The sequence below is a fragment of the Orcinus orca genome, chromosome 19, assembly GCF_937001465.1.
Source record: "Orcinus orca chromosome 19, mOrcOrc1.1, whole genome shotgun sequence".
NCBI classification, from domain to species: Eukaryota; Metazoa; Chordata; class Mammalia; order Artiodactyla; family Delphinidae; genus Orcinus; species Orcinus orca.
In genome coordinates, this window is record NC_064577.1 from 13,405,611 (window position 1) to 13,417,910 (window position 12,300).

Below are 12,300 nucleotides of genomic sequence, written 5' to 3' on the forward strand. Positions count from 1 at the left end.
ACAAACATAATAAACAGTGACAATGGAATTATAGGTGAAAATCAGGAAGCAGTTGGGGGGCGGTGGCAAGAAAGGTAAGGCAGCAGCTAAGATGTTAATTTCTTCATCACTCTCAGCAGAGTCACATCAAGCTGTTGGAAAGTAAAACATATAGAGACTTACAGCTTGTAAAAATCACTAAAGCTTCAATGTTTTATGTTATTATTTTGTTAACCTTAAATGGATCTTTTAGTAATTACTACCTCTTGGAGAGAACTCTTCATGTGAAGCTTTTGTTTGTTTGTTTGTTTTTCCGGTACCCGGGCCTCTCACTGTTGTGGCCTCTCCCGTTGCGGAGCACAGGCTCCGGATGCACAGGCTCAGCAGCCATGGCTCACGGGCCCAGCCGCTCCGCGGCACGTGGCATCTTCCCGGACCGGGGCGCAAACCCGTGTCCCCTGCATCGGCAGGCGGACTCTCAACCACTGCGCCACCAGGGAAGCCCCTGAAGTTTATCTTTTAAAAGTGAAATTAAGCACTTAATATTAAAATAGCATATATAATATGACCCTAATTATGTAAAATTATTTCTATCCCTCCTTTTATACATATGAACCTGTAAGGATATATCCAGACAGTGTTAACCTAATGTTAATAATGACTATTTCTAGGTGGTGTGATCCTGGGTGATCTTCCTTGTATTATCTGTTTTATTTGAATTTCTTATAATGAGCTCTATATACTATTTTTTTTCAATTTTGGTTCTTTTTCCTCCCTCCTTCCCTCTCTCCCTTTTTAGTGATTGCTTTAGAGATATGTTGTCCAATACGTTACCATTTTTCTTAAAGAATGAAATAAAACCCACAAGGAAGTCAAAGAAAGCTTTCAGAAAGTTGTTTGAGCTCAGTTTTGACGGCCATGTATGTGGGTGAAGAAGCAGGAATAGTGCGACTCATGTAAAAAGAGTAGCATGTGAAAGGCACAGAAGAGCTGGGAGGTCTTTCTTCCAGCTCCTACAGCACTTCCTACAATCTTTTTACTTAGAGACCCTTTTTGTTTGTACTGAAGTATCTGTTTGCATGTCTTTTACAGAAAGAGTATGACAGACACTAACTTTTATTCATCTCTGTATCTCCTATCCGTAGGAGAGTGCCTAATATACAGCAAGATAAACACTAAAAGATAAAGGCCGTGAATGAATGGAGTGTAAAAGATAAAAGCATTGAATAATTTCAAAGCATTGAATAATTTGCTGCTTCTTAGAAAAGTGGAACTAAGTCAAATTTGCCCAATATTATCTGTACAACACCTGCCTAGAAAATATTTCACTATTATTTAACGATCCATTCATAACTATTTCCTTGTATTCAATGACATACTCTCCCAGTTTCCCTTTCACTTATCTGTAAGCTCTGTCTAGTCTCCTCTTCCTCTTAAATGTTGGTGATCCCCAGAATTCTGTATATTTCTATTCTATTTTAGTTTTAAACTTAAAATTTTAATATTTAAATTTAAAATATTTAAATTTAAATATTTTTAATATTAAAATTTTAATTTAAATATTTTTAAATTAAAAAAAAATTTTCTGCTCTACATAGCTCTCCAAAACTCCTTGACTCATATAGCCAACTGCTTACTACTTATCTCTACCTTGAAATTCCTACAAATATCTGACTCTCAAGGTCTCTAAAACTAAACTCTTCATCTTCCCTCAAACTGGACTCCCCTATCTTCACTGCCTCAGTTAACGGCACCACCATTCATTTTTGCTTGCCCAAGATGGAAATCTTTTTTTTTTTCCCGCTGTGTTGGGTCTTCACTGCTATGCACAGGCTTTCTCTAGTTGCAGCAAGCGGGGGCTAACTCTTCGTTGCAGTGCATGGGCTTCTCATTGTGATGGCTTCTCTTGTTGCAGATCACGGGCTCTAGGTGCACGGGTCTCAGTAGTTGCAGCAAACGGGCTCAGTAGTGGTAGCGCGCAGGCTCTAGGGCACGTAGGCTTCAGCAGTTGTGGCGCACAGGCTTAGTTGCTCTGCAGCATGTGGGATCTTCCCGGATGCATTGGCAGGCGGATTCTTAACCACTGTGCACCGCAATCAGTAGCCCCCGCTCGCCGCAACTAGAAAAAGCCTGTGCATAGCAACAAAGACCCAATGCAGCCAAATATAAATAAATAAATTTCTATTTTAAAAAATTGACAATACTAATTGTTGGGGATGATTTGGCACAAAGTTAACTGAAGAAATATTTGTCTGTTCTACTCCAGCTAAGCATATATCTACTCTATGACCCAGAAATTTCACCCTTAGGAATTTACCAAACAGGAATAGAAACATGTTTCTCAAAAAGACCTGTACAGGCCTTCCCTGGTGGCACAGTGGTTGAGAGTCCGCCTGCCGATGCAGGGGACACAGGTTTGTGCCCCGGTCCGGGAAGATCCCACATGCCACGGAGCGGCTGGGCCCATGAGCCATGGCCGCTGAGCCTGCGCGTCCAGAGCCTGTGCTCCGCAATGGGAGAGGCCACAACAGTGAGAGGCCCACGTACCGCAAAAAGAAAAAAAAAAAAAAAGACCTGTACAAAAATATACCCAACAGCGATACTCATGAGAACCCAAAACTAGGAACCACCTAATATCCATCAATAGGGGAATGGATAAGCAAACTGTGGTATCTGTACTGTTCAGTAAAAAAAACAAAGAGCTTCTTATAACTGTAACAACTGTTACTTTGTTGGCTAAATAAAAAATAAATCTCAAAAGCATTTTGTTGGCAAAAATAAGAAAGTAATATATACTTAATAATTTCATTTATATAAAGTACGAGGACAAACCTAATCTACTAGATAGAAATCAGAAAGCAGTTGCCTCTGGGGTGGGGATGGAGGGGACTGACTGGAAAGGGAGAAGAGGGAATTTTCTGGGATGATGGAAATGTTCTAAATATTCTCACAAACGTATGCAGTTGTCAAAATGCATGAACTGAACACTAAGGTCTGTACACTCTGTTGTATGTAAATTATACCTCAATTAAAAATGTAAAGCAGAAACAACAAGGACCTGCTGTATGGCACAGGGAACTATACTGAATACCTTGTAATAACCTACAATGGAAAAGAATCTGAAAAAAAAAATATAAAACTGAATCACTTTGCTATACACTTGAAACTAACACAACATTGTAAATCAACTATACTTCAATTAAAAGTTGTTTGAAAAAAATACATATATATATAAATTAGAAAAAAAAAATTGAAGCTTACAATATCATGATACTTGTAGGATTTTCCAGAAAGGAAGAAAAAAGGGAGGGAGGGAGGAAGGCGGGCAGGCAGGGAGACCTGCTGCGAAGACAAAGCAAATGACTTAGAATAACAAAATTTTCCAGCTGCAAGAAGTCAGGGGATCATCTCGTAGCTCCTCCCCCGTAACAATCCCCCTCCCACCCAGCTCCCCACCCAACCCCGTGCCAGTAACACGGAAGCTCGTGAGAAAATCAATTTCATGGCTGAGCTGGAGGGTGCCTGTAATTATAAGTTTCTATATTTCGAGCTGAAAATCTGCCTGCTTTTAACTTTCACCTTCTATTTCTAGAACAACACAATTCCAGTGTTCTTCCTTCCAGAAGACAATTCTCCTCGTATAACTCCTTAGTCTTGTCTTCTCAGCTACAGACACTTAGCTCTGAACATTAACAGATTGTTCAGAGGAAGCGATTTCTAGATCTCGTGACATCTTGATGCACTGGACACTGTATTCATCCTAAAATGTGACGCGAGGACTTGGATCCATCGTTTCAGGTTCTGTCCAGTCAGCACAGAACACACTGAGTTTAGACAGAGTAGCACATATAAAAGTCAGTATTTTTAAGTTCCATTCCTCATGTCCTATCAGGATATTCCATAGTAACAGCTATGCTTCCTAGAGTTGCTTGGTCCATTGTTCTCATGCAAATGATGTTTTAATGTCTCAACATGTAATATAAAATTTAGACTTAATAAGCTTCTAGCACTATAAGAAAGTCAAGTGCAAAATACTCCTTGTCAGATACTAAATACAATATGTCAGCTGTTATATGTTAACTGGGTTTCTGGATAGAGTTCTCATTAAATTTGTAAATATTCATAACAGAGGTAAATACAAAATTGGTAGAAGATTAGCTAAGCAAAAATCAGTAGTCAACAATGAAGGGGTTAATGTTTTCATCTCAGCCCAAACACAGAGTTTTTCATATTGGTTGGTAAACCTCATCTGATTACTAGTTTGTTTGCTTTAAAAAACAAACAAACAAAAACCCCTCTATTTTTAGGTGATAAAAATCATTTAATAGCAGTTTATAAATGAGAGGGGTAAAAGTACAAGATTATCCACACACCCCAGTAACCACTCCTATGGATTCCCTTCTAAGATTTGACATAAACATTTTTTTTTTTTTTTTTTTTTTTTTTTAGCGGTACACGGGCCTCTCACTGTTGTGGCCTCTCCCGTTGCGGAGCACAGGCTCTGGACGCGCAGGCGCAGCGGCCATGGCTCACGGGCCCAGCCGCTCCGCGGCACGTGGCATCTTCCCGGACCGGGGCACAAACCCGTGTCCCCTGCATTGGCAGGCGGACTCTCAACCACTGCGCTACCAGGGAAGCCCTGTATTTTTATATAATTGCAATATATGAGCCTTTTGCCCCCGTTAACGTATCATTTGTACGCTTTCATGTTGTTACACAGTCTTCACAGTTATAATTTCTAATGGTTACAAAATATTCATTCCATTAAAATAAACATTCATTAAAAATAGCCCATTATGGGATATGTAGAATGCTTCTATATTTCCACATAATGAGTCAATGAATTCTTTCCTCCATTATCATCTTCCTTCTTTTCTATCGTTTTCTTAATTAAGCGTGATTCTGACTGCCACATGGACTTTGAAACATACCGCCAAGTCAGTTTTTAAAAGGTTTGCACTGCCACTGCTGTTGGTTGGTTTGATCAAATTCACTCGTCAATATGACCTCAGAAGGCGATTTCCAAGGGCAGGGAGCCTGAGAGAATTCCCACCTTGCAGCCTAGTAGCTTCTAAGGGGGGAATTTCCCCAACCACAGTCAGTTACGAGCAAATTAAACACAGGTTTCAGAATACAGGTTAAGAAAGAACCAGCTGACTCTTTCAGATCCCTCCAAGTACAGCCTCCAAAGAGCAACTGGTATTTTACTTCCCAGTAAGTATTTGCACTTGGTTTCGAGAAGGAACTTATGTTTCTATCACATGTGGACAATAGAAAGTATTCTCTCATCAAAAAGCGGTGAGAAATATTATACAGTGCCAACACAGCTGGATCCAAATATATTTAATTTTCTTCTAGGCTCAGTTACAGTCTCAGTAAAATCTGTATAAGGGCAGAGAGTGTGCTGCGTATTTTCAGATAAATTTGGTGCCTTCTGCACTCAAAATGGATCCTGGCACTTGCAAAGTCATTATGTTGTTATGCCTTTCACTTAATTGCTAATGACATTTGAAGACAAGCATTAAAAAAACCAAACGGTGAATAAAGAGCTTTTCTTGAGGGCATTACTTTAAACTCCCTTTATTCCCTACAATGGAAACTAAACATGGGGTGGGTGATAACCTCTAATGATACACTTTTCTGTACACTAGGAAACCAGGAACAGAAGGATAGACCAATCTGTGACTCAGCAAAGGAAAAGTAACACGTTGGCCAAGGCACCCTATGGCAGGGCAGCTGGCAGGGAGTCCCCGCACACCCAAGCAGAGCCTCTGGGAGCACTCAAGCTTCGGAGGCCTAGGAGAAAGCCCCTTGGCCGTACCTGCTCCCATTTTAAGCAGGAACAGGTGGGCCAGGCTGGGCAGAAAGCACAGGCTCCTTTCCTTCTTCCTCCCCACCAGCAATCCCATGGCCTTTCAGTCTTCCTTCCTCCAGGCTGAAACGTGTGTAACAGAGGCCTATGCTGAGTTAGAACCCTTCCCAACTTCTAACCACAGACAGACACTGACATGTGTGTGTGAAGATGAGCAAAGAGCCAACAGGTGTAAATAAAGAGGGAGCATCTGCTCCCCCTCCCTCACCCCTTTTGCCCTAGAAAACACAATTCCTTCCAGAAAAGGACAAAACTTGAGAAACTGGTTTCTGTTTTTAAAACAAGATTCAAGAGGACACTAAATCAATACAACAGAACAGAGAGCCACGATGAGGGACCGGCCTAAGTTACTAGAAACAGTGCCCCAGGTAGAAACACACTTGTCAAATTAAAAACCGCAGTGAAGGCAGTTAAACAGATTGTAATCTAAATAAACGATTTAGTTAGAAAACAAACTGGAATAGTCTCCCAGAAGCCACAGAAGGAGGTTACAGAGGACAAAATATGGAAGGAAAAAATAAGAGACTGGGATAAACACCCAGGAAAACAGAAGGAGAAACAGTGGCCAAGTAAATAATACATTTTCCTCTTAAACCAGAACCCGAGTCTCATAATAATCAAGATCAAATCCAAAATTACTCAGTATACGAAGCACCAGAAAACCTCAAGATGCATCAGAAAAGACAATCGGCAGATGCCAGGGCTGAAACGACACAGCTGTTGGAATTATCTGACGAAGACTTTAAAGCAGCTATAATATAAATGCCCCAACAAGTACAAGTGAACACTCTTGAAACAAAAGTTTCAGAAAAAATTTTTTTTAAAAAAAGCAGAAAATACAGAGAAGAACCAAATGTGAATTGCAAAACTGAAAACTACAAGAATCAAAATTAGAAGAACTCACTGGATGGGCTCAATAGCGGAATGGAGATGACAGAGGAAAGAGGCAGTGAACTGGAAGACAAGTCAACAGAAACAATCAAATCTGAACAATGAGGAGAAAAGGCAGGGGGATGACCATAGCCTAAGGGACCTACGGGACAATGGCCAAAGGTCAAGCATTCATGTCATCAGAGGCCCAGAAGGAGAGGAAAAGAGTGTGAGGCACAAAAATATTTGAAGAAATACGGCTGAAATTCTTAAGTTTGACAAAAAACATAAACCTATACATTCAAGAAGCTCGGAAAACCCCCAAAAAGATAAACACAGAGAAGTCCATGTCTGGACACATCAAACCCAAACCACTGAACACTAAAAACAAAGGAAAAAATCTTGAAAACCACCCCCCAAAACGACATATTACTTCTAGGAAAACGAAGATTTGAAAGACTGTGGATTTCTCACCAGAAATCATGGAGGCCAGAAGAATGTATAACAACATTTTTAAAATGCTGAAAGAAAACTGTCAACACAGAAGTTTATATCCAGCAAAAATATCCTTTGGGAATCAAGGTGAAAGAAAGGTATTCTCAGATGAAGTGCTAAGAGAATTTACAGACCCCACACAAAAAAACTGAAGGCACTTTTTCAGACAGAAAGGAAATCACACCAGCAGAAAATCTGGTACATCAGAAATGAAGAGCAACAGAATGAAAAACGTTTGGGTAAATATAATAGATCCTTCTCCAATTAAGTTCTTTAATTATCTGACAGTTGAAAGCAAAACTTACAACATCTGGTTTTCAATGAACATAAGTATCATACACCATACTGACGGGAGGCAAGGGTAAAGGGACCTTTATGGTGGTATGGTTACTATACCCCACTAGACATGATAAAATATTGATTCTAAGCAGACTGTAGAATGTTAAGTATATATATTGTCATCCCTAGTAACCACAAATACAATCTGTACAAAGATATACAGCAAAAAGCACAACAGAAAAATTAAAATGGAATACTACAGAAGTTCATATGTGTGATTCCATTTATATGACAGTCTCCAAAAGACAAAACTATACTGATGGAGAACAAGCCAGTTGGTGATCACCAAGGGTTAGGGATGGGGGAAGGAACGACGGCAAATGAACAGCACAAGGGGTGATGGAACTGTTCTGTGTCCTGTCTGTGGTAGTGGTTACACAAATCTATACATGTGTTAAAATCCACAGCACTACACAAACACACAGTCGATTTTTCTGTATGTTAATTCAAAAATTCAAATGAAAAAAGATATAATGAACAAAGAGAGGTATGGGTAAAGGAAGAACATCAGAGAACGCTAGTGTTTAAAGAACAAGAGGAACAAAAACTAGAAACAAGGAGGAGGGTGAAAAAGAAGAAGAGAATGCTGTCCTAGAGGGCAGCACTTGCAGAAAAGAGGGTGGCACATACCATGTGTATGGACTGAGAATCGGGCCATTGCTGTGGACTGTGCTGAGAGCCGCTTTGGGTGGGGGAAGAAGGGGGCAATTTGCCTGAGTTGCAGGACTGAATGCAGCCGAAGTGTGGGGAAAGGAAGATGGTAAGAGGACCCTAGTGTGTTACTGAAAACTCCTACAATGTAAAACCAAAACACTAAATACTAATATTTACTGAAAACTTGCCAGGTGCTAAATCACTGTTTTTTAATCTTGAGTTGTATCTAGTTCAGTATAAAGTGAAAAACAATTCTTCTATACCCCACAGTATTAATATGTTATTCTATTTAAATTACTTAATTAAATATAAACATCAATGGTAGTATATATTATTTATGTTTATATTTCTTTATTCCATAGTTCTAAAAATATATATTCATATTAAAAATAAAAACTAAAATTCTGTTTAATAATAATTTCATGCTGATAGAGACAGCCTGTTTTCTGAGTAGTAAATTGCTGCTTGAAACACGAATATGATACAGACTGAAGTATGGGTCCTTTAGGGTGGTCCTGCTATTCTTTCTTCCAATTGTGGAGACACCTTTTAGACATTGCACAGTGACAGCCTTTGGCCTTCTCTTGCAAGCAAATATATCATTACATATTAAGTATACCTTCTTCTCTCAACAGCCAAGGATTACTAAGACAATTACAAATACAAATGTGGGCTAGAATTGCATGGCAACACACAATACAGTGGTCATCCCGAAAATAATTAAAAATCAAAAGGATTTTCTGGATTATCAACAGTAGAGAGAGACAAAATTTTAAAAGTCATTAAAAAAAAAAAAGAGTCCCACAGAGCTCAGAGAAGGTACCATCGTTCCTAATTTCAATATAGAATGCTAAAAGCATAACATTTCTTACCTTAAGTTACTCATTAAACAGCTCTATAATAGGCATAAAAATATTGCCTCACCAGTTTTCCTAGCCCTTCAAGAAAAACATCTACTTGAAAAAAATGTTAAGGAGGAGACCTTCAAGATGGCAGGAGTAAGACGTGGAGATTACCTTCCTCCCCACAAGTACATCAGAAATACATCTACATGTGGAACAACTCCTATAGAACACCTACTGAACAGTGGCAGAAGACCTCAGACTTCCCAAAAGGCAAGAAACTCCCCATGTACCTGGGTAGGGGAAAAGAAAACAGTATCAAGTATCTTTTCTGACTACAATGCTAAGAGACTAGATATCAATTACAGGAAAAAAATCTGTAAAAAATACAAACAAATGGAAGCTAAACAATACACTACTAAATAACCAAGAGATCACTGAAGAAACCAAAGAGGAAATAAAAAAATACCTAGAAACAAATGACAATGAAAACATGACAACCCAAAACCTATGGGATGCAGCAAAAGCAGTTCTAAGAGGCAAATTTACAGCAATACAATCCTACCTCAAGAAACAAGAAACATCTCAAACAACCTAACCTTACACCTAAAGCAATTAGAGAAAGAAGAACCAAAAATGCCAGTTAGCAGAAGGAAAGAAATCATAAAGATCAAATCACAAATAAATGAAAAAGAAATGAAGGAAACCATGGCAAAGATCAATAAAACTAAAAGCTGGTTCTTTGAGAAGATAAACAAAATTGATAAACCATTAGCCAGACTCATCAGGAAAAAAAGGGAGAAGACTCAAATCAGTAAAATTAGAAATGAAAAAGGAGAAGTAACAACTGACACTGCAGAAATCCAAAGGATCATGAGAGATTACTACAAGCAACTATATGTCAATAAAATGGACAACCTGGAAGAAACAAATTCTTAGAAAAGCACAACCTTCCGAGACTGAACCAGGAAGAAATAGAAAGTATAAACAGACCAATCACAAGCACTGAAATTGAGACTGTGATTAAAAATCTTCCAACAAACAAAAGCCCAGGACCAGATGGCTTCACAGGTGAACTCTACCAAACATTCAGAGAAGAGCTAGCACCTATCCTTCTCAAGCTCTTCCAAAATAGATCAGAGGGAGGAACACTCCCGAACTTATTCTATGAGGCCACCATTACCCTGATACCAAAACCACACAAAGATGTCACAAAGAAAGAAAACTACTGGCCAATATCACTGAGGAACATAGATGCAAAAATCCTCAACAAAATACTAGCAAACAGAATCCAGCAGCACATTAAAAGGATGATACACCATGATCAAGTGGGGTTTATCCCAGGAATGCAAGGATTCTTCAATATACGCAACTCAATGTGATAAATCATATTAACAAATTGAAGGAGAAAAACCATATGATCATCTCAATAGATGCAGAAAAACTATCGACAAAATTCAACGCCAATTTATGATAAAAACCCTCCAGAAAGCAGGCACAGAGGGAACCTACCTCAACATAATAAAGGCCATATATGACAAACCCATAGCCAACATCGTTCTCAGTGGTGAAGAACTGAAACCATTTCCACTTAAGACCAGGAACAAGACAAGATTGTCACTCTCACCACTATTATTCAACAAAGTTTTGGAAGTTTTAGCCACAGCAATCAGAGACGAAAAAGAAAAGGAATCCAAATCGGAAAAGAAGTAGTAAAGCTGTCTGTCACATGATACTATACATAGAGAATCCTAAAGATGCTACCAGAAAACTACTAGAGCTAATCAATGAATTTGGTAAAGTAGCAGGATACAAAATTAATGCACAGAAATCTCTGGCATTCCTATACAGTAATGATGAAAAATCTGAAAGAGAAATTAAGGAAACATGCCCACTAACCACTGAAACTAAAAGAATAAAATACCTAGGAATAAACCTACCTAAGGAGACAAAAGACCTGTATGCAGAATACTATGACACTGATGAAAAAAAATTAAAGATGATACAAACAGATAGAGAGATATACCATGTTCTTGGACTGGAAGAATCAACATTGTGAAAATGACTCTACTACCCAAAGCCATCTACAGATTCAATGCAATTCCTATCAAACTACCAATGGCATTTTCACAGAACTAGAACAAAACATTTCACAATTTGTATGGAAACACAGAAGACCCCGAATAGCCAAAGCAATCTTGAGAAAGAAAAATGGAGCTGGAGGAATCAGGCTCCCTGACTTCAGACTATACTACAAAGCTACAGTAATCAAGACAGCATGGTACTGGCACAAAAACAGAAATACAGATCAATGGAACAGGATAGAAAGCCCAGAGATAAACCCACGCACATATGGTCACCTTATCTTTGATAAAGGAGGCAAGAATATACAATGGAGAAAAGACAGCCTCTTCAATAAGTGGTGCTGGGAAAACTGGACAGCTACATATAAAAGAATGAAATTAGAACACTCCCTAACACCATACACAAAAATAAACTCAAAACGGATTAAAGACTTAAATGTAAGGCCAGACACTATACAACTCTTAGAGGAAAACACAGGCAGAACACTCTATGACATAAATCATAGCAAGATCCTTTTTGACCCACCTCCTAGAGAAATGGAAATAAAAACAAAAATAAACAAATGGGACCTAATGAAACTTAAAAGCTTTTGCACAGCAAGGGAAACCATCAATGAGACAAAAAGACAACCCTCAGAATGTGAGAAAATATTTGCAAACGAAGCAATTGACAAAGGGTTAATCTGCAAAATATACAAGCAGCTCAATATCAAATAAACAAACAACCCAATCCAAAATGGACAGAAGACCTAAATAGACATTTCTCCAAAGAAGATATACAGACTGCCAACAAACACATGAAAGGATGCTCAACATCACTAATCCTTAGAGAAATGTAAATCAAAACTACAATGAGATATCACCTCACACCAGTTAGAATGGCCATCATAAAAAAATCTACATACAGTAAATGCTGGAGAGAGTATGATGAAAAGGGAACCCTCTTGTACTGTTGGTGGGAATGTAAATTGATACAGCCACTATGGAGAACAGTATGGAGGCTCCTTAAAAAACTAAAAATAGAACTACCATATGACCTAGCAATCCCACTACTGGGCATATACCCTGAGAAAACCATAATTCAAAAAGAGTCATGTACCACAGTGCTCATTGCAGCACTATTTACAATAGCCAGGACATGGAAGCAACCAAAAAGTGTCCATCG

The 12,300-nt window shown here is 38.7% G+C and overlaps 1 protein-coding gene across 3 annotated transcripts in view; it reads right to left on the bottom strand.

Moving 5' to 3' along the window:
- STX8 (syntaxin 8) overlaps positions 1 to 12,300 on the bottom strand; it is a 240,041-nt gene that overhangs the window by 96,804 nt on the left and 130,937 nt on the right. The window lies entirely within an intron of this gene.